The 24,112-nt window shown below is 47.3% G+C and overlaps 1 protein-coding gene across 1 annotated transcript in view; it reads right to left on the minus strand.

The window, feature by feature from the left end:
* Positions 1-24,112, minus strand: part of LOC147688954 (protein lifeguard 1-like) — a 206,904-nt gene that overhangs the window by 136,466 nt on the left and 46,326 nt on the right. The window lies entirely within an intron of this gene.

The following is a 24,112-nucleotide window of genomic DNA, read 5'->3' on the forward strand; positions in this document are numbered from 1 at the left end:
TCCCTTATGCACAAGACAGAGAGCTTTAAATTCTACTTGTTGTTGGACCGGGAGCCAGTGAAGCTGCCTTATACTCGCGGACTTGGGATGATATTTGGGAATATCAAGTAGTACTCATACTGCCACATTCTGAAATACTGCAGTTAGGCAGTCTGGCCTTTGTCAAGCCCCAAGAGTAGCGCATTACCATAGTCGATTTTCAAGAGGACTAGAGTTCCTATGACCGTTTACCTGAGGTTCAATGGAATAAATGGCAAGATTTTTCGCAACATTTTCAAATTAAAGAAACAGTAGAAGGTTAAATGATTGATTTGTTTTGCAAACTTTAGTTTATTGTCAAATTTAATTCTGAGGTTTCTTGCCTTAGTAGAAGGAACGGGGCAGTTGCCCGCCTCGGATGGCCACCACAATTGGCTCCATGTAGAAGGACCCTGTCCAAACTCAATGACCTCAGTCTTCTCAGTGTTAAGCTTGAGAAAGTTTAAATTCATCCTGGCCATAATGGAGTTTAGACAATTATGAAAGCTGGCGGCTGTCTGGTCCACCCTCTGCCCGACAGATACAACTATCTGGTTATCGTCCGCATATGAGATTAGCGTAAGACTGTGATCTTTGATTAGTCTAGCCAAAGGGGTGACATATACATTGAACAATCTTGGTGACAAAGCTGATTCTTGTGGTACACACACGGGAGACAGACATTTTCTGATTTGAGATTATCCCAGTAGATCATCTGCTCCCTGGATGCCATGAAAGATGATAGTAAGGTTAGGGCTGTCTCTTTGATACCTATTGCTGTCAGCCGCCGCATCAGTACCCCATGGTTAATGGTATCAAATGTTGCTGATAGGTAGAGCAGGATGCGGACGGCTCTTCGCTTCTATCCATCTGTATCTCCTCTGTGGCCATAATCAGGGCTGAATCAGTGGAATGGCGATATCTAAAGCGATGTTGGTTGAAGACTCCACAACAGGCTAATCCATCCAGTAGAAGTAGAGATAGGATTTTTTAAAGATTACATCTAAGATATAGCGCTTAGAAGCAAGTAGCACCTAAAGAGTTGATTGGTTGCGCGGGACCGATACAAAGTCAAGAGTTCAGGCAGACTGTGATGAAACGTGGGCCGGTTTCAGGACCCATGCAGGCCCCGGAGCAAAGGTACATTGATACTGGTTGCAACAGTGAGATGCGTCAGTGATTCCATTCAACTTTGGCGAGGAGTCAGGTCCGTGAGCAAGGCAGCGGTTCCGAAGTGCGTAGGTTCTGAATGTGATGCGCCGGGTTTATCCACAGTGTAGAGGCAAAGCGTCAATTTTCTCCATGCAGGGGCAGCGATGTGTCAGTTCAGAAGCGGTGGTTCTGAGTGCAACGTGATGGTTTCGAGTGCGATGTGCCAGTCGGTTCCAGCAACAGCATTGATGTGTCGATTCTGCTCTCGCAGCAGAAGATGCGTTGGTTCCCCTGTAACAAATTCCTATGTCCACGTCAAAGGGTCCACCACTTGGCAGGACAGATTCACAAGCAGCTGAGCCCAAGGGTAGGAGCAGGAGGGATAAAATAAAATGTAAATTATTACCGCGCACCTACTACCCAAGGATGTATGACGTTACAACGCATACTTTTACTCCGCATACCATTACAACGCGGTATTCACAACGCATACCACTACAACGCATAGCGCTTTGGGGTGCTGGATAGTGGTAAGTATAATTTACTATTCTAACTCCAGTCCCCGTGGACCCTAGGGAAGGTGTTGGATAGTAAATTAAACTTACCTCTTATCCTAGAGCGCCCCCCCAGCGCTATGCGTTGTAATGGTATGCGTTGTAATGCCTGCGTTGTAGTGGTAGTGCGTTGTAAAAAATGCGTTGTAACAGGTGAATACCACTACCCAAAGGTGTCTAGGTGCCAAAGCTCTGCCTAAATGGAAAGAAAAAGGTAAAAAAAACACAGAAAATTGAATTTAACCTTGAGAGAGATTGGCAGGAAGTTCCAGAGTCTAGCTGTACCCACTATAACACCCCCCCCCCCCCCCCCCCCCCACCAGCAGGCTGTTTTGACTTTAGGGATGACAAGATTACAGGCAGATGAGGATCGAAGATGTCTTGTGGGAGCATACCAACAGAATTTGTGTTTAAAGTAAACAGTGCCGTGCCCGTGCAAAGCTTAAAAGGAGACACACAGGGACTTAAATTGAATTCGTTATTTTATAGGAAGTCAATGCAATTGTGGTAAGAGATTAACTACTGGCTGATACTTTGATACCACAAGCAGCAGTCGAGCGGCTGCATTTTGAAGGAGCTGTAGTTTATTCAAACATTTGATCCAAATGATTAAAAATAGGGCACTGCAGTAGTTAAGTTTCGATAATATTAAAGCGGAAATACAGCTTTCCGTAAGTATAGGGGAATAGATGGTAGAACTTCCCTGAGAATTTTATAGTTAGAAAACACGAGGAAGTTATAGAGTTGGTTTGACCCTCAAAAGAGAGCTTATCATCCAAGAAGACTCCCAGATTTTTTACCTTCCTGACCGGGCTGTGGAATTCTCCCATTTCCACAGGCCACTAATTTGGTGACCAAAAGGAGGTATCCTTCCCAAACAGGAGAACCTCTATCTTACCGGTATTCAATGTCAGACAGTTGTCTAACATCCAGATTCCAATTTTCTCTCATACAGTCCTCCCACCTTTAGCAATGGTTTGCTTGTTTTCCTCGGACACCCAAACCAAGGCAGATTCAGTGGTACACTGACATCTGAAGCCATATTGAGTATTATCGAGAAGATTATTGTTAGAAATGAACAAAGATAGTTCAGAGTTTATGGCTTCTCTGCTAATTTTGCAAGGAGGGGAGTCAAGAGATTGGGCTGTGATTATTTGGGTCACTGGCATCAACGTTATGTTTTTTTAACAAGGGTAGAATGGATGGCCTTTTCCATTCCTTGGAAAAATTACCTTCAAGGAACATTTTATTGAAGATATCCATAAGATAATTAGCTGAAATTTCGGCTAACGGATGCAGAAACTTAGGGGTACACTGGTCCAATGTTGAGCCAGATTTGCATTGGTTTTAGAAGGGCCTGAATAGTGCCTACCTCATGAAGACCAAACTCATTCAGACTAGAATAGCTTTCCAATGGTTGAATGGCCAGCTTTGCAGCTTCAGAGGTACCATTATGATCGTCCCCTATGGGCTTATTCACAAAGAGGGTGCTAAGAAAGGACATTTCTCCAGCTAGGGGTGTAAAAGCCGTACCTTCAGGATGTATCTCTCTTGGGTGGTTGATTACAAAAGAGTTATAGACCAGTTCAGCTTTACTCAGTAAAGAATATGCCAGAGAATTGCAGAAATCTTGATTTATCTCAGTATTAGTCTGTTCAGTCAATTTACTTAGCTTGCACACTGTTGCAAAACGTACTTTAGGGACATTTAAAGAGGTCTTTATTTTGGCTGTGAAGTAGCTAGTTTTAGCATTAGAGACTGACGTTTTATAAGGGCCCTTTTAGACAATGTTTAACAATGGGGTCATACTGTAATCGCTATTTTCTTTGCAGCTTGCGACTCACTTGTTTAAGGCTCTTAAGAGTATTGTCAAACCAAGGCTCAGTCCGAGGGTGCTCCTGGACTTCAAAGTGCAGCCCGAGCCCCGGAGGGAGTGGAGAGGTGAGGGGCTCGCCTAGGCTGGGAAAAGTGTGGTGGCTAGAGGACGGCCTAGAAGAGTGGGGCAAGGGGAAATCAGGAGAGCCCCGAATATATACATGCAATCTATGGGACTGATGAGAGGAGGGTGAATAAGAGACCATACCGATCATATCCTTTCAACTCTCTAGCAAGCCCCTGAGTAACCGAGAACAGTTGACGAATCACCTGGTGGGCGTTTTTGGGGATAGACTGCTAAATTGACAGCACATTACCGAGGTTGCTGTTAGACCCAGGGCTGCCGGCTGAATGAACCAACGGCACAGCAGTCACTGAAGCTGGTACTTAGCACTGTGCAGCACAGGAACCAGGGGATACTGTGCTCCACACAGCAGCATCTTTCGAGTGAGAGGTGGTTCAAGCAGCAGGGGTTATGAGGTTCCAACATATCATAGGTGGCGGCCTAGACCCTTGTGGACGACGGACTGCCAATCGGCTTTCCCGCACACCTGTGACCCCATTCACTGAGTTATAAGAGTTGAAGACCCAAGGTGAGGCAATTATATCACAGCAGTGGAGTAAGTCACTGATCGCCACAGGTGGTCATCTCACCCCGAGTAGACGGCAGGCTGCCCCCTTCAAACGACTGGTGAAGGCACTCCAGAATGAATCCACTGGGGCATCTGACAGCCCTCCAAATGAAAATGGACAAGTACGCCCAACCGAGAGTAGAGACTCACACAGGGGAAGGAGATACTTGCACTCTCGCCAACCAGACACAAAGTACAAAAAAGGATGACTACCCGACTCTGCCAGTATACAGAATGTGCAAACCTCCCTGGAAAACAAGACTGATATGATCTCGAAGGAGGTGGCCTTGATACTAACCGATTTGGGAAATATGGGGGCACGGGTGAAAGAAAACGAAGACTATATCGCTGCGCTCCAAACAGACTAAAGCTCTCCGAATTCAAGTAGGGGAATTGAAAGAACTGACACAAATGTTGGAAAATAGAATGGAGGACGCCGAGGGCCGCCCTAGGCGAAACAACGTCTGCATTCTTAGTGTCCCGGAGAGAGCGGAGGGCTCAGCGGTCGACCTGTTCATGGAAGACCTGATCCACCAACATCTCCAACCTAAAGGTTTGTTGAAATATTTCTCAGTGGAACGCGCTCATCGGATGCCGGGAGTGGTGATATGACCAGGATATCCCCCACGTCCAATTATAGCCTGAACCTTTAATTTCAGGGATCGAGACGTGATACAACAGGCAGCTCGAACTACACCCTCAGTGAAATGGGAAAACAACACAATCACGTTCTTTCCGGACTTTACCCTTCGAGTTCAAAGACTATGAAGCTGATTCTTAGAGGTAAAGCAGCTCTAAGGGAAAGAGAACGAAGTATGCAATCCTCTTCCTGGCCAAACTGAGGGTTGTGGCCGATAACAAAACTTGGTTCTTTGAAACTCTGGAGGAAGTCTGCTCCTGGTTGGAGGGATGGTGAACAGTAGGCCGGGGAGGAGCTACGGGAAGAGAGATGATGGAGAATTTGGTGTTGCACTGAAGAGGTCCACCATGAGATATCTCTGTGAGTCAAACGGGGAATCAGGAACAAAATAAATGCGACCATGGTTTCTTTGGGGACAAAAACATTAGATAGGGGAACAATATAAAATGCAAGCTAGGAGAGACACACCTGGGGAATATTTGTCTTGGATCTTCCAGTAGAAATTTCCCAGGCTAAAGTAGTAATAGGAACTCTAAATCAACAGATATTAGGCTAGACTGTGAAATAGTTTGGCTGTGACTACATGAGGTTAAGTTGGGGGGTGGCAAATGGCCGGGGCTGTGGCTTCTAAAAGTTTAAAATGTGTTTTGGGGTTGGAAGCACTCTGCATAGTTGGGGTGGCTTGTAGTTTAAACCCATAGTGCAGGGAGGGAGGGAGGAGGGTGGAGAAGTTTGGGAATGGGATTGTTTTATATGTAAACGTTTTTGCCATCCACGACAGCTGTATGGATAACGGATGAGGACCGACAACTCATTGACCGGTTCGCAGACCCACACATCCGATTGTCCCTATATCCTTGGGTTAACCTAGTCTGATGGTATGCCTAGGAATGCTTCAAGAACTTCCCAGAATGATTCCATGCAAGTAGTCGGCCTCCAAAAACCAGACGCCTTGGCCTCCTGGGTAAAAATAAAGGGTTCAAAGTACTTTCCTGGAAAGTAAACGTGCTGGGGAACAGAATAAAAAGGGGGATAGTCCTCAAATACCTAAAAAGACATGCACCGGATGTATCCTCCTACAAGAAAAGCATATCCAAGGAATACAATATGGTGCAATCAACCGATGGGGCTATAAATTAATTGCGCACTCTGGATACACTAGGGGCTCCAGGGTAGTCGGTATATTAATACGCACTTCTTTTCCCTTCACGAGCCCAAGGGTAACACATGACCCACAGGGAAGACTAGTGGCGGTCTCTGGTGGTTGAGAGGATCAAACCTTCAATATAATCTTGATGTACATTCCCCCAAGACAGCAATGGGAAGATAACATTTCCCTATACGGGGACAACATCCTTATGTATGTAGCGAACCTGAGGGTCACGATTCACAGGATGATGCATATATTTGAGCTGTTCCGTAAGTATTCCAGGTACACAACTAACTGGTGCTCGTTGCCGCTGTCCCTTTTGAGGAGAGCGGTACTTTTTAAAATTATGGCACTGCCCAGATTCCTCTATATGCTTCACAATACGCCTTACCCAGTACCCCCTCTGTATTTCCACTAAGCAGATGCAGCAGTGCGGCAGCTGTTGTGGGATCGGGGGTGTCACGAATCTCATTAACAAAGCTCACCAGGGGATGGTAAGATGGAAGTGTGGGCTCCCGTCACTCCGGCAGCCCAGCTCACAGTAATCAAACACTGGGTACATAAACCCCAGAATGTGCCAGCATACAGGATGGACCGTCATATTATGCTACCAGGCGGATATCTTAGGAGACCATACAGGGGAGGCGCGGTTGATTCCATCCGCCTCCGACTTCAACTACACTCAATTTGGCAAGAGGGTGACAGAGCGCTGGGCTGGCATGGCAGACTCACCTTGATGACTGCCGTGTGGGATTCAAAGAGGCTGGGCCTGTTGATACACTAGGCAGGTTTCAGCAGGTGGGAACTTGATTGGGATCTCGAGGGTGGGTGATCTTTGGGAGGGGGGGTATCAAGACCTTGTCAGCTCTACAGAAGGAATACCAGATGCCACAGTCTGAAACTTTTAGGTACCTCCAAATTATCCACGCACTGAGGGTGACAAAACCCAAGGGGACAGTACTTCCAGAGGCCTCCCCACTCGAGGATAGGCTGCTGCATGATTATTTGTCTGAAAAAGTGACATTATTGATATACTGTAAACTTATAAACAATCTTCCAGAACCCTTTATGATGCTTTGGAACAGGTGGGAGGGAGACCTGGGTGCTTTGGACGACGAGGAACGGGTGGAGGCCATGACCTCCCTCAGAGAGGTGGCCATGCGCTTGCGCTTTAGACTAATACAGCTCAATATACTCCACGGGGCTTACTATGCATGTGCCACCCACATGAAAATGGGGGTGCTTAGCTCGGCACAATGCCCGAGAGGGTGTGGACAGGAAGGTACCTTTTTCCAAATGCTGTGGGACCTCCCGCTACTCCAACAATACTGGGCAGCAAGACTAACGAACATGAGAGAAGTTTATATTGTCAAGGAGAATAAATTACTGATGTGTTGTCTGTTAAATATCTGGGGAGACTCACACCTTACAAACACTGAGCGCCTGTGGGTAACATTGGGATTCATGATTGCAAAACATAATATTGCAAGGAAATGGAATGCAATAGATGCCCCAACACTGAGGGAATGGAAAACGGATTTAGGTTGGTGTATGCAGGTGGAATGGGCGGTCTATGAGAGCAGGGGATGCCCATAAAAATGGAAAAAGGTTTGGGGTAAATGGAATAGCTATCTGGGAATGCTATCTAGTACTATTGTCAGACAGGATCAGGAGCAAGAAACATAACTGAAGGGCAATAAGGGGCTGGGCTGGGGTAGAGGGAGAACCGGAAAGTTGTAAACTATTATAAGAAGATTCTTATTGATTATCAGTCTGTTTGAGAATTGCTAGACTATCGTGACATGTATCCTGTAAAGAGATAGTGTGTTGTTCTTTCAATGAAAATATATATTTTTTTTAATTCCCCCTGCACAAGGCTTAGACACTGTTGTAACCTACCGTGTCCAATCAAAGGCTACACAGACTCCAATGTCGGGCGACTCTAGCACTAGAACTCGGCGCACACATCTGAACCAACACAGAGGGCGCAAGGGAGCCACAGGGCTTCATCAAATTCCAGAACAGTAGACATGAGTGTGAGTGTTGAGACACATATTGGAACAAAGCCAGTAAACAAGCCCAGGAGTTGTGTATGCGCGTGTTGTGTGTGTGAGTGAGAGAGAGTGAGAGGGCGCACGCTGGGGAGGTGTGCCATCACACAAAAACCCGATCCTTCTGCAGAGAACAGGGGTATCAGGCCATGACGAGAGGAAACCCAGATAGCGGCTATGCGCGAACCTGTGCTGATAACCGCACGCTCTAGAATGGCTGCCTGGAGCTGAAGCTCCGTGCGGACACCGCACGACGTGGCCTAGAGAGCTGTCTACATTCCTCCAATCCTGATGAAAACGGGGACTCCCAGGTTCAGAAAGTAAGCTGGTGAGGAAGAGCTCCAGATCGCTGCCCAAAATCACTTAATGAACCACCAGTGACCCGATCCGGAGCTCTGAGGGTAAAATGGCACCAGCTGATCACGGACCTGACTGCTGCCGCATCGGAAATTGCCTGGCCTCCACGAGGTTTCCCCTGCGCTAGTGCGGACCTCAGAACAACGTCGCACTACCTGAGGAATGAAGGTGCCCCTGCCTCAGCACTGTGGTAAAGGAGCAGGGCCTGACGTTGCGATCTGGACCTGACGAAGCTGTAAGAGGACGCTGCATTTAGGTACAGCCCGGGCGCGGCTTCTGCATGATGTGCTCTGAGGTTATGGCACCCTGTGGAGAGCCTACGCTGCCATCATACATCTGAAGAATGGCCTGTGGGAATCCTTCCGGTATGTTGGGGGACTCTCACAACGTGAGTGGAGTCTATACCGATCCCCTTGACGATCCTGCCCGCCATTTCGTTTCATCCACAGAGAGAGGGAAGACGGTCTGCTGGGGCATCAATAACATCACCGGGAGCATTGGAGTCCACACAGTGCACCCGGGAGGCTCGGGCGCCTGTCCAGGTCCTCTTTAAGATCCGCAACTACTGTTCTGACCTTGAGGGACAACCTGATTGACATCAGAGGCGCCCCGCCCGACCTACCAATGGCGGCTGTCTCTCCGGCTCGCGGTTATTTCTTGACATCGCACGCCCCCCATTGAAGACTGGCGGTCCTTGGCTCTATCATCATGCTGAGCCACTGCTTAGCTTACACCCCCTGCCCTCTGGGTTATAGACATTTTTGAGGACTGTTGGGATTCGAACTTCAAGAACTCATCCCCCCTTTGCCTGACCTCGTTATGGCCACCTCAGTGGGACCCTCCTTGGTGTTCTATCTCAGCCATCACCCAAGCCTATTCCTGCACTCCCACTAGGATAATTACTTTGGGTACCCTCCCTCGACTGTTGAGACCTAGCTATACTGACTGATGCCTGGTGAAGCTACCCCGATAGCTACCCCGATAGCTATAGGGGAGATGGGGAGTGGATTCCCTCCTCGGCAGTCTCCTACCCAGCCGGACTTTGGGCAGACTCTCCTTCGTCTCTCCTGACCTTATCTCTCTCCTCCCCCTTCATACTATCCCCACCCCTATCCACTCTACTTATCTCCTTTCCAGTTCCTGACCTGTGCCCTCACCCACTTGGTTCTGAGTTTCCATCCTGTTTCACATCTGGTCATTCTTCTGTGATTTCTCCCTCGTCTGTTGAGACCTAGCTATCTGACCGATGCCCGATGGAGATACCTTGAGAGATAAAGGTGAGACTGGCTGTGGATTCCCTCCTCGGCCATCACCTACCCAGTCGATCATTAGGCAGACTCTACCTTCGTCTCTCACACCGTCTGCCCCCTCCTCCTCTCCCTTCTCACTCCCCCTCTCCGCTCTATTTGTCTCCCCTTCTCGCTCTGTAATGTGTATGTAAAGTGTAATTATTATCATTGTTGTAACATTGTTGAACCTTATGTAAAGTGCTCTGATACCTACGGGTCTAGCCAGCGCTATATACAATTCATTAAATAAATAAATAAATAGGCCAGATGAAAAATGTGTGGTTGGATTTTTAAAGCCCACTCACTAAATGTATGTCCAGTCCAGCGCATGCGCTGGCTCAGGCGAGACCTAAAAAGTGATTTTTGTGTTTTTTTCTATGGTGCAGTTTTACTACCTGTAGCACCCAGAAACCTCTCATGGATTATCATCTGGCAATCCTTCTCTCTTACTTTTTACGAATTGCCCATTTACTGGGGCCTAAAGAAAGCACATTGATTATACTCCCAACTACATACACACAAGAAACACAACTGCAATTTGAGCTACCACAAAAAAAGACTTGGGGCCAGATGTACGACCCTTTTTGTGGCCGCAAAAAAGGGACACAGCATGTACAAATGCTATTTTGCGAGTCACTGACTAAATGCGAGACCTTTTGCATTGCAAATGTTTGTTTTTTATGTTGTTCAGAACTGAAATTAGGGATGATGGCGTTCCACCGTCCCGGGCCTTGAACTCAATGGGATCTGCAAATAGACTTTTTGGCTATTTTAATGACTTTACGACTAGCCGTTTTGGTTATTTTTATCATTTTTAGGTTACCTTGAGCGTAGCCCTAATAAATAGGCTTTGTCCTCTTCCTTATGAGACTTGCGCCATTGCTGTTCCAGGTCACTAGCAGCTTTCAGCTCTGACAGTTATATACTTACTTTAACCCCTTTCTTAGGTTTTCTTAGGTTTTCTAGATATGGCTAGTGCTGGGATATCTGGGATATCTACAGCTGATTAAGTATTTTGATTTAACAAGCGAGGTTGCAGGTTCAGTTAAGTCAGGTAGATTCGTTTTGGTTGTATTATACATTCGCTCAAACCCCTCTTTGCTTATTTTTCAAATGACCCTGAGAAGGATTGTGGGGATGTCATTGAAGTTACTGGTGATGGTCTTGAAGTTTAAGTTGGTGAGTTTGATTGAGACAAAGTACTAATCATGTGCATCACCAGGTTTGATTTCTCAAGTTCATAGGTGAATGAACGTGTGTTTAGTTATCTATATTACACTACTCAGCGCTTGTTGGAAGCTGAGGCTTGCATCATATCAAGGAGGTTCAAAGAAGGTTTTGAATTTGGCCTGTCACCCCACACATTAAAATCTCCCATGATCACAAGCTTATAGACTTGTATATGTCTGGTAACGGCATGTGGATGTTTTAGACTAGCTGTGTACTGAGAAAATCTTACCAAATCGTTTACACATTATAAGTACAGGTTGGATTCTCAGTGGATAAAAGTAGATCATTATTCTAAGGCCCTGTGGATAAGATGCTTTGTACGTTGTTTTTTAAAGAACAGGAAGGTTAGATGTGTACTGAGCTATGAGGAAATTGAGAGCCATAGCTGGTTATGGCTCCGCTGAAGTAATGCTTCAATACTTGGGATGACCAGAATTTCAGCATTTCAAGGCGTTTTCTCCTCAGGCCCCGTTGTTCGCATGTGACTGTGAGTAGACTGGCTCATAAGATACATTTTTAATATGGCTGGAGTTGTACACAAGGCAGCAGACATTAGACCTGATTTTGGTGGAGCTTAGGGAGGCTCTGCTGGCCGAACCACTAATCTGGCATAATCCTGGGCAATCTACTCCTGACATTGTAGTGGGTGCGGGAATCCCAGCGGCACCACATATATTTTGTTTTGCAGCTGCTCAGCACATAATAGGCGTCCTTGGCGGCTAAAAGCCTGCTGGGGCCTAACAACGTGTGACGTGGTACAGCAGCAGCAAGACTGTGGGGGTTGTATCCGGAGAGGCCCGACCTGGGACGGCGCTGTGAGGGCTTGGGCAGACGAGAGCCTCACTTCTCCCCCGCCTGGCTATTTGGGCTCTGAGTGGTGCCTGGCTCCTGCTGGGGTCCAACAGGCCAGGCTTGTTCCGGCGGTGCGTGCGTGGCGGAGAGGGCCCGTGGCTTCTCGTCCTCAGCTTGGGAGCTGGTGGCTGGCCTGCACCGGGGGCTCTGGCGCGGAAGGATTTTGCTGGTGCCGACCCTAAACACTGCTTTCAAATGGCACAAACTGTGAGTACTGGGATTTGGAGATCTAGGCACCACTGAGGCAGACTTTCAAATAACCTCTACATCCCTCCTTGGCTAGGGCACCTATCAATTTTATTGGCCTGCTCATTAAATCGCTGGGCGGTGCGGACAGTGCCTGAGTGAATGCCTGACAGTGCCCATACCTCCACACCTCCCTTCTATACTGCTCAACCATAAATCTTCATTGGTGGTGATCTATGGCCTCATCCTGCTGTGCTGCTGGCCCGGGGCCTGTGAATCTTCAGCTGGGTCTCCTCGTAGTTCCCTGAGCCTGCTCATGCCCCCAGTGGAGAGGATAATTCAGGGTGAGGCAGGCTCTATGACTGGACCGACTGATCCGACCTGAATACACCACATACCCCTGCGGTCTGATTACAGTGCGGATGAAGATATGGGATAACACAGCCTCATACATCTTGCTGGGTGTTATGTTATGTTATGTTATTAAGTTTTGTTAAGCGCGAACAGCTGCCCCAGCAATGAGGCGTCCCGGCGCTAAACCGTAACAGTAACCTGAGGGAGGGAAGGGGGAGGAAGGACAGAAGGGATTAGGATGGGGAGAATAGAATGGTTTTAATCGCCTTGCGGAAGGCCAGTAAATTGGTCATGGAGCGAATGTGGGGTGTCAGGGAGTTCCAGAGCCTTGCCCCCAAGACTCTGAAAGAGCGGCCGCCTATTCTGCTTAGCCTTATGCGTGGGGTCACAACCAAATTTTGACCCGAGGAGCGTAGGGCACGCTGAGGGGTGTAAGGCTCTAGGAGTGGGCGCAAGAGACCAGGGCAGTCAGTCTTAAGAATTTTAAAGACAGTAGTCAGAGCTTTGAACTGAACTCGGGCTTCCATGCGCAGCCAGTGTAGTTTCTGGATGGTATTTCTTGCAGAACACCTGCGAGGGAGGCCTACAACTGCCCTGGCAGCAGAGTTTTGTATGTGTTGTAGCCGCACCATCTCAGCTTTGTTAAGGCCAAGGAAAAGGACATTGGCGTAGTCCAGTCGAGCCAGGATGGTAGACTGGATAATCAGCTGGCGTGTATGGTGGTAAAAAAAAACAAGAATTGGATGAAGGCTCCTCAGCAGGCCCACACAGGTGGCAGCAAGTTTCTTAGTGTGGGTCTGGAAGTTAAGAGATGCGTCCACCCAGACGCCAAGGTTTTTTACCACGGTTTTGGGGGGAGGGATGGGGCCAAGTGCAGACGGCCACCAGTGATCAGTCCAGTAGTCGGGATTTTTACCTAGGAGCAGCACCTCCGTTTTGCCAGCATTCAACTGGAGGCAGTTCTGTGACATCCAGCGTGCGACTTCCTGTAATCCGTTCTTGAATCTCGCCGCTGATATCGAGGGGCCTTCGGTCAGGGAGATGACCAGCTGGGTGTCGTCAGCGTACGACACCAGCGTCAGGTCCCATTCTTTTGCTATTTCAGCGAGAGGCTGGACATAAAGATTAAATAGGGACGGGCTGAGCACCGATCCCTGGGGGACGCCTTGCTCTATGGGGTGAGGCTGGGAGGTGAAAGGGGGGGCAGAGACCCAGAAAGATCTGTCCGTCAGGAATGATCGGAACCACTCTAAGGCAAGGTCTTTAATTCCTATGGCTTCGAGGCGTTTAAGTAGGATAGAGTGGGAGACCGTATCAAAGGCTGCGCTAAGGTCGAGTAAAATCAGCGCAGCACTTTGACCGGCGTCCAGGATATCCCGTAGGGTGCAACATGCAGGCGGTACAGGAACCACTGCTTTCTCAAGCTGCAACTCACACACTTCCCTATAGACCGTTGCAGGTAAACCAAGTCAGTATATGTACTCACTTCTGCTCTAATCTGCGACACCTCACAGCAGCCCTTCAATGCACTGCTGGTCACGGGGACCTCCTGCTTCAGCCCTGGGATCCTTCAGCCTGCTCGCGCCCCTCGGTAAGTCTTAGGGCCATCAACGCAAAATTGGACGCCCTCACAAATCGCCTAGACCACATGAAGCAGCTGGATGATAAATACGAAACCAGATTGTATCATCTAGAGAATAGAGTATCCGATGCGAAAGACACTAAAGAAGAATCTAAAGAACAACTGTTGCAAACGGACAAAATCCTTGCATTAATTAAAACCAAATTGAAGAACTTGAAGCAAGATCAAGGCGCAATAATCTCTGAATCACAGGGATCCTGGAGACTACAGCGATTAACAAGATGGAGGATTATGCTGAATACCTGCGTTGCTAGCTTTTTAGAGAGGCCTTATACCTTAGGCCTTATATAACTATAGGGACAGAAATACCATTTTACGCCTTGCTCGAGATCGCCAATCCATACAAGATCAGGGAAATGTTCTCTCCTTGTACCCGGATTTTACTCTGTCAGTTCAACCCACCAAGCTTGAGTTTCTGCCTACAAAAAGACTACTTCAACAGACCGATATCCCTTATGCACTCCTTTACCCAGTTAAATAGTGAATTTCTCATAAATACAAAACTCACTTCTTCATGGATGCTAATTAGGCCCTCAAATTCGACAAACGCATCATCTCATGGCAACGATCCCGTGGAGCATCACTGCGCAATTCCAAAGGTAACTCTTTCAATGACAAGGACTAAAGAATGGTTCTGAATTATATGCCGGGATGAGGTTTTTCTACGTTCTTCTAATTGACATTCAGGCTCACCCCTACATTCACTTCCTACTCTACTTAATGTGGAGGCTGGCTTACACCTGAAGATCATCCGGTCATGTCACAGAATTCACCCACGAGATGGGCTTAATGTGCCAAGCTATTGGGAACTAGTATCCCCTTCGGCCACCCTGCCATAAATTAACTGGGGTGTCCGTCCAGCTTTTCTCTCGACTCACCTGTTGTATTCATGTTGAGGCAATAAGGTTGGGTGGGGGGGCTTCTTTCACAACCAAGTTTGGGGGTTGGAGTGGGTGGGTTGGGATTTTTCTAATTGCATGTAAACTGTTGTTTCTTTTGTGTTTTATTCTGTACCCATGGCAGCATACTAAACCTCCTTCATCTCTCCGCACAACCTGATCTTTTATGTACGGTAGAGACCCAGAAGGATCTAAATTAACATGGCCAAAATGTCTCACCTGCAACATTTTCAGTCTCAACAACCATAGAAATGCCTGCTTGGCCCATGCTTATCTAGCTCCACAACAAATGGACATTTGCTTCTTACGAAAGCTACATCTAGTCTTGCACACCGCCCCGGGGCTGCGGGCTAAATGGTGTGGTGAGTCACATGTCTCACTGTGCTTTAATAAAGCCAGAGGGGTTGCTACACTACTACGTAGAGGTTTACTATGAGATCAAACTACTCCATCATAGACAAAGAATGTATTTATGTCATATTGACAGGAACACAGCACAGGATGCCGATGATACTAGTGGCAGGCTATGGCCCGAATACGGACACACAGGAGTTTTTCTCTGACATCTGGAGGTTAATAGCTGGCTTGGAACTTGGGCAGTACTTTGGGATGGTGATTTCAATATAATACTAGATGTTCAAGTGGATCGCTCTGGAACATCAAGACGTCTGCACCCGCTCCCAGCACTGACACTTCACAAACTTATCAAGGATAATCGCCTACAGGACATTTGGAGACATCCTCACCCCACAACTCTAGAGGGCATCTGTTTTATGACACAACACAATGACTGGTCTAGAACTGATTTATGGCTGGTCACACGGGACATACAGACATGGGGGACAAAGCAACGAACATGCTTCGCACGTTTTGCTGGAGTTTACTGTCTTGCGGTCCCCTGCGCGCCTTTTCTTGGCGCCTACCTTTGGGGGCGCTGCAAGATGCGGTATTCCATTACGAGGTCAAAGCGTCGATAGTTGAATATTATGCACACAATGTGGGCTCAGTGTGCTCCCCACCTACACTGTGGAGGGCTTTAAGGTGGTGATTTGCAGTGTACGCACCGCCAAGCAACAGGAGTTTTGAAGGCCATTCACTGGAGATTTACCACATTGGAGCATAAAACCCAAAGTTTAGAGACAGAATATTTTCAAACCAATGATGCAACTAAACTGGGATCCATTTGGGGAAAATATCGGAATGTTCTGAAGAGGCTGCTCGTCAAACTACCCACCTAGATCGGGACGCCCAGGTTTGTCGATATGGGGAAGGAGACCGTCTGGGAAAAAAGAGAGCGGGATTGCTCTGCAAACCTCATGCATCTTCTTACTTGGTGGAGTTACTAGATGAGAATTCCACGCTCCAAAGCACCACAAAGGGCTCCTGAAGACAATGTCCTCATTCTACTCCAAGCTTTATACTGCCACTCTGGTACACTGCCAGACTACCTTAACAGAGTATTTAGACACAATACAGCTTTTGTGGCTAGACAGGGCGACAGAGTGTACCATAATGTGCCCATCACCACAAACGAAATCGAGCAAATTATTAAATCCTTACCAGGAGATAAGGCACAAGGTCTAGATGTCCTGCCCACTGCTTCTATAAAGAATCAGCATCTCTATTGGTGCCCCACCTTCTGGCCATGTTTGAGGATTCCTTGGAGGCTGGCCTTCTGCCCCTCCAATCAGAGAGGCTTTTATTGTCATCCAACTTAAACCTGACAAGCCAGCTACTCAATGGGAATCCTACCTGCCAATGTTATTGATAAACGTAGAAAACAAGATACTAGCTAAAAATCCTAGCTAACCACCTTCTACTCCTGCTACCCGACATAATGCAACCAGATCAATCAATCAATTAATCGCTGCATTTCTAAAGCACGCTACATACCCGTGAGGGTCTCAAGGCGCCGGGGGGTGGGGGATGCTACTGATCGAAGAGCCAGGTCTTGAGAAGTCTTCTGATGGACAGCAGGTCCTGGGTCTGTCGTAGGCCGGTGGGGAGAGCGTTCCAGGTCTTGGCTGCGAGGTAGGAGAAGGATCTGCCGCCGGCAGTGGTTTTCCGGATAGGAGGAACTGTGGCGAGGGCCAGGTTGGCAGAGAGGAGGCTGCTGGTGGGGGTGTGGAAGCTGAGTCGGTCATTGAGGTATTTAGGTCCGGTGTTGTGTAGTGCTTTGTGTGCATGGATGAGGAGTTTGAAGGTGATCCTCTTGTTGACGGGGAGCCAGTGTAGGCCTCTCAGGTGGGGTGTGATGTGGCTGCGTCGGGGATGTCGAGGATCAGTCATGCTGAGGCGTTCTGGATTCGTTGTAGTCGTCTCAGGAGCTTGGTTGTTGTGCCTGAGTAGAGGGCGTTCCCATAGTCGAGTCTGCTGGTGATGAGAGCCTGGGTGACGGTCTTTCTCGTGTCAGGAGGGATCCATTTGAAGATCCTGCGGAGCATTCGGAGGGTGCTGAAGCAGGACGCAGAGACGGCGTTGACTTGCTTGGTCATGGAGAGGGAGGAGTCAAGGATGAACCCCAGGTTGCGTGCATGGTCGGTGGGTTCCGAGGCTGTGCCTAGCGAGGGGGGCCACCAGGAGTCGTCCCAGGCTGATGGGGTGGGTCCGAGAATGAGGACCTCCATCTTGTCTGAATTCAGCTTCAGTCTGCTGTCCTTCATCCAGTCGGCGACGGCCTTCATTCCTCTGTGGAGGTTGGTTTTGGCAGTGTGGGGGTCTTAGGTGAGGGATATGATCAGCAGGGTATCGTCGGCATAGGAGATGATGTTGAGGTTATGTTCTCGTGCGACATGAGCGAGCGGTGCCATGTAGATATGGAACAGTGTCGGGCTGAGGGAGGATCCCTGTGGGACGCCGCAGATGATCTCGTGGTTTTTGAGCGGACGGGTGGGAGGCAGATGCTCTGGGTTCTGCCGGAGAGGAAGGATGTGGCCCAGGCCAGGGCCTTCTCTTGGATTCCGGCGTCCGGCTGATAAGGTGCGGTGGCAGACCGTGTCGAAGGCTGCTGATAGGTCCAGGAGGATGAGGGCGGCTGTTTCTCCTTTTTCCATCAGGATCCTGATGTCGTTGGTGGCGGCGATGAGGGTGGTCTTGGTGCTGTGGTTGCTGTGGAAACCAGACTGGGAAGGGTCCTGGATGTTGTTGTTTTCGAGGTAGCGAGTTAGCTGTTTGTTGCCAATCTTCTCTGTCACGTTTGCCGGGAACGGGAGCAGGGAGATGGGCCGGAAGTTCTTGAGGTCCTTGGGTCTGCCTTGGGTTTCTTCAGTAGGGCGTTGATCTCGGCGTACTTCCAGCTTTCCAGGAAGGTTGCTGTCTTGAAGGAGATGTTGATTGTTTTCCGGAGGTGAGGCGCGATGGTTGTACTGGCTTTGTTGAAAACGTGGTGAGGGCAAGGGTCGGATGGGGATCCGGAGTGGATGGAGTTCATGGTTTTGATGTTGATCAGTCCTGGTTTATTCCTGGCCGTTCCACCTCTGATAATCTTCATACCATATTTGCAGCTATGCATCATCTTGAACCCCAGGTTTCTGCAGTTGCTGCACTCAATGCTACTAAAGCGTTTGATTCTCTAGAGTGGGCCTATCTTTTGCACTTCTTAAACACAGGGGACTTAGCCTAAAATTCATATGTTACATTCAACTTCTCTAACTCTCCAAACAGTCCATTTGTGCCTCAACATGATAACTTTAGAGGCAGAGTTGCCCATTGTCACCACTTTTATTTGCTGTAGCCATGGAGCCTCTAGCAGCCAGACTCCTACAACACCATACTAATCGGGGCATTGGATTTACGACTAGGGGACTAGTGGTCTCAATTTATGCAGAAGACATCACACTCTATATTGCAATCCTTGTGACAACCTGGCACACATAACAAGTGAAGTTATCTGCTTCGGCGGCTTCACAGACATACAAGGAAACTGGTCTAAATCCACACTTTCCCCCCTCACTAATAATACCCAACCCTTCCGCACCGACTATACTCTGACATGGGCGTCTTACTCGGTCTGTTATTTAGGTAAATAGCTAAGTCGGGACCCAGACAAAATTTGGACAGCCAATTATGTCCAAGCAGTTACGTGGTTGAAAGATAGTATACCAATCTGGCCTAAGCTACCACTGTCGCTCGCTGGAAGGATAGCGAAAATGCTGGTCTTATCTAAATTCCTTTATCTTTTTCTTATTCTACCCATTCCTCTCACTGTCCAATCCTGCGTCGCTTGAGATCTAACTTGGTATCATTAATCTGGGCCGGTGGACAGCCTCGTATCCCCTGGGACATCCTCACCTTGCCACTCAATAAGGGAGGTCTGGGGGCACCGAACATAGCACTGTAAGCTTTATGCGCTCAATCGTAGTTTTTACACTACTGGATACACCCAACACCATTACAGCCTCACTTTGCCATTGAAACAGACCAAGCAGCCCTGTGGCCTCTAACTACTGCACTCTATGCCCCTTACAAAGCGTCACAAGCAGCAGTGGACACAGTAGATTATATGCGCTGAGCATAGGGCAGCCTAAAGAGGAGAGCAGGATTAGGCTAGCTCTATGTTCCATCTATACCTCTTGGTTAAAACCCACTGGTGCCACAATTGCAAGGGATCAAAGTCACAACATAATGACCTTTTCAGACTTATATCAAGAGGATACCTTTCCATGCCCATTCAAGGCTACTGTTTAATCAGCTCCCGCAGTGTTGGACATTCTTTTATCTCATCAACTCAGAACCACCTGTGGTGCCCTACACGAGACGTTCCCGGCACAACCACTGACCCCTCTGGCACTGGTGCACATGCTTAGGAAACCCATACCACGCAAAGTAGTCACCCGCCTTTCTAGTGCAATGCAAACCTCTTCACTGATTACAGTCATGAAAACTTTTGAGCCTAGGGAAGACAATATAGGCTCTCCAATAACAGACTCACAATGGTCTTTCTTCTGCGGTCAGTTAGAGGTACTTTAATTAAACTGTACATTGAGTTTAATACATTTTAAGTTCTTACACAGTATTTAACAAACCCTCATGCAACTTTTCAAATGGGTCTAGTGGGTGATTCCAGATGCATAAGGGGTGCTTCACCTCAAGCCACTTTCATTCACTTGGCCTGGCTGTGTCCGGAGGTGGCAAAATTCTGGGAAGAGGTTTTGTCAACAATACACAAAATAACAGGCCAAATGATCCCTTGCGTACCTATGATCGGCCTACTAGGCTATATCAAAGGTGTACCTTTCAAGGATCGCAAACTCACAACCATGCTCCTTCTACTGGCCAAACGTAGGGTGGCCATGAACAGGGGCAGAAGATCGGCTCACACAATAGATACTTGGTAGTGAGAGACAACATACTGTCATGAGCGACTGACCACTATTTGGGAATTGATGCCCCCAGGATCTCGACCAAAAGATATATGGGAACTGTTTATATATCCTGTTTACTCAATAATAATCTGCCCATATCATCACAACTCACAACAACACCTACATGCACCTCAAGATGTTTAGCACCAACTCCTACATTGCCCGGAACGATAGTCCACACTGAAAAGCCCTGTGGTCATAGGTGTTACTATGTAACTTCACTCCCTATTAGATGACATTTTGGTGACTCGTGGAAGATGCGTATTGTTAACACAGGTCATCAGCGTCTACAGGATGTGCAGATTTTGAGGTGTGCATAACAGTTATGTAGTCATGTAATGATCATCACCCTTTCCTCCCCCTTTCTTCACTCCCTTCTACCCTAACTATTCAATTTTTCTTTTTCCCTCGTCAATTCCCCTAATTGTTTTTGAATTTCTGCATTGTTGAAAGTGTTACATTGTTTTGACATTACTTTAAATGCCAAAAAAACTAAAAAGTTAAACTGATCCTGCTTATAAGGTTAGTCAGTGTACATCTCTTAGAATCAGAGGGAAATTATCACATTTCATCTTGGATGAAAGGACAATGGCCATTAAATGAAGTGTGGCTATAAATGATGCAAGATGGGTCCAGGGGGTGTCAGCCATGAAGGTTTATGGCATGGTTACTATTTTCTAGTGGTTTGTTATTAGAAGATTTTTAATATTGTTTAGAGGGTGGAGATAAAATCAGACAAGTGAGCTATTCTATTTAATTGGGGTGATAATGATAGCACATCATCAGGCATGAAGCCCAGTGATTTTACTTCATGGACTGAGAAGTGGAAACACCTTCTACATTAAGCTATTAAAGAAGTTGTGGGTTGATTTAGTTTTCAGTTTGGGAGTCATTCTAAAGAATGTGATTTTCTGTGGATTCAGCTTAAGGACGTAGTCATACATTCAATGTTGTTTTATGAGACATGTAAAAGAAGATGCCATGAAAGGATAATGTCTTTATGTAAAGGTGTGTGTCATCCGCTAAAGGATGTATATTGGGCACTACGCCTGTTTCATGTAAAATTAAGGGTTGTAGGTACAGGTTAACTAAGTGATGCGGGAGGATATATGGATTCTTGAAGAACAACATGTGTCACCTGTACTTTTTGTGAGGTATGTTTCCTGAGATATATTATCTGATCACAGCAGGAGACGAAGGAAGAGAACCAGTTTAGGACTTAGTTCCGGAAGCCCATTTTATATTCCAATGTGTGAAGCAACATAGTGGTTGACAATGTTAAAAACTGCAGACAAATCAAGCAAGCTAAGTAAATACATTTCTCCTACATACAAGATGTAATGAATGACATCTAGAACTTTCATAATTGATCAGTAATGAAGCAGTCTCGCAAAGCAGGTGTTGGCTGTAGGGAAAGAGGAAAACTTGTATTCAGCCAGTAAATGATTTTGTTGATACTACTCATCAATAGGTGTGACACAAAATAATCATATTATGCACAAAGAAGGGGAGAGGGTCAACCATATATACAACTCTGCTACCCCGAAACCCCAAAGCAACGTATACACACAAGAAGGGGTGGAGAGATTAAAGTTCACATATAACAACACAAAACAGAAAAAAATCCATCTGTTTTGAAAAACTGCCCTCACTCACACACCGAAGTGTGTGACATGCATCATCATCGGGTCTGCTTACAAAACGCCCTGGTGAAGCCACACTCAAAGCGGAGCATAGGGGAGGGGGTAGGAATAATAAAGAGACCACAGGACACAATACAAAACGAACCAACAAAATAATATATGGTGATTGATCAGTGAATATCACCCTGCGACTAGAACTAGTGAGGACTAGTGATACGACAAAAGTGCAGTTACTAAGGAGTGCTTTAAAACTGGTTTGAGGATACCAATCCAACCTTTATTACTAGGTTCCACAACCAGGATTAAAAGAATTAGGATGGGTAGTGTTTAGAAGAGAATATTAAATTTCTCAAAACACCCCTCCTGGTACTGCTTGTGCCAACATGTTTCGACTGACTTACTGTGCCTCAAAAGGTCACCCCGGTCTTCTTCAGGACGAGTTTCGTTCCTAGTCCTGGCCTGGCCTACCTGCAATTCAGTCAATGTGCCAAAGTCAGCTGATCTCCAATACTCCTGACTAAATCGTCATAAGTGGAGGAGGTTCCCTACAGCATGGGAAACAAATACGAGTTTATAATGATTCAAAACTCGAAAGGGCGCCCGGCTAGGGGGGTCTCCCAGGAGCACAACTGTCCGAGGGAAAGACCTCACTCTGCTGCCTGTTACTGGATCGCCGCGATGGGTGTTTTTGTTCATTCTGCACAGTGGGCACTCCTCTCCTGGAACCTATGTAGGTCCTATGACATCTAAAACATGCTGTCATTCGCTAATTACCAATTGGTACATTTAACTTTACCCTTATGGCCCTAATACAGGGTGCAGAAAATAAATCAAGGACATGCAAGCTAAATTCTGCTTATGGACTACTCTACCAATTGTATCATCTAGTCATACATGTCATGAGGAAATAATTAAATTGCATGACTTTTATTCTTGTAATCCTTGAGTCTTTCTTGGGGTAAGTCAGGATTTTGCACCACTCTGAATCTGATAGTTCCTTATCGAGGATCGCACCCCACTTCTGCTGCAACGTTAATAAGGGTTTCTATGTCATCTCAGATAGGGATCCGTAGAACCACGCTCTAAATGTCTAGTTAAGCCCAGAGAAACCAGAAAGCTGGAGTACTGTATGAGTCTGGGGTTCCTCCTGACTATTGGCCCATAGGTCCCTGAAAGTTCGGGTCAGCGCCTCGTACAGGAGAAACTGTCCTAGAGGCAGGTTGAAGGTAGCAACCAATTCTTCAAACGGAAATAGAGCACCAGGCTGAAAGAAGTCACCTGTCCACACTAGGCCAGTGTCTGTCCAAGAGGACAACTGACCGACAGTAAAAAAATATAAAGGATCACCGTGTGAGAGGTCCACCAGGGGCAGCACAGGGGCATAAAGCGGAGCTCCCGCAGTCTTTGTCACCCAATGCTTCTAGCAGTGTAAGGCCACTGTCAACAATACTCCTGGGAGGGAAACCACAGCCATCGGGCAAAAGCAGATGACCCAGCAAGGCACCCAAATGTGCCAAAGAACCAATTGTGCCCACCTCCTCCCGGTTTGCCTCATCAAGCCACTGAGTGATCCACGGGAGCTGGGAGGCCGGAATTTATAACTCAAAGTTTGAAACTCCAAGGCTCCCCTCATCTACTGGATGCTAGAGAGTCTTCAGGGAGACCCTCTGATGGCCCGGTCCAAGATAAGGACCCACAGGGGGGTGTTTAGGTGTTGGAACCACGCGGTACCTTGACCAGAAGTTTCACAAATGAATTCAGCAACCTCTGCAACATGACCGTTTTAGATAAAGAAGTCCGGTCCATTATCGACAACTGAAGGGAGGGTCCGAAGAGAATACATGATCCAAGAGAGCAGAGGGCCTTTCTGAGGCTGTTGTCACACAAGTCCACAAGAGTGGAAGATCTGTATACCCAAATAGCTGAAGGAAGTTTGAGTCCATAAAGGTCCGGGGTGAGATCCAGAGGTCGCCTGGAATACGGGGACACGGGGAACAGGTGTGTCTTGGCCTTATTGACCCAAAGGCCAGGGACTGACTCAAACTCCTGCAGAAGGTACATTGCCAATGTGGAGGCAGTAGCCCCATCAGACAGGTCAAGTAAAAGATCATTAGCATATAGGGAGATGATGTGTTACCAGCCCCGACCGTCAAACCCTTACCTGCACCTTCTGGCTGAAAATGTTTGGTGAGTGGCTCTATAGCGAAAGCAAAAAGGAGAGACAG

The sequence above is a fragment of the Lissotriton vulgaris genome, chromosome 10, assembly GCF_964263255.1.
Source record: "Lissotriton vulgaris chromosome 10, aLisVul1.2, whole genome shotgun sequence".
NCBI classification, from domain to species: Eukaryota; Metazoa; Chordata; class Amphibia; order Caudata; family Salamandridae; genus Lissotriton; species Lissotriton vulgaris.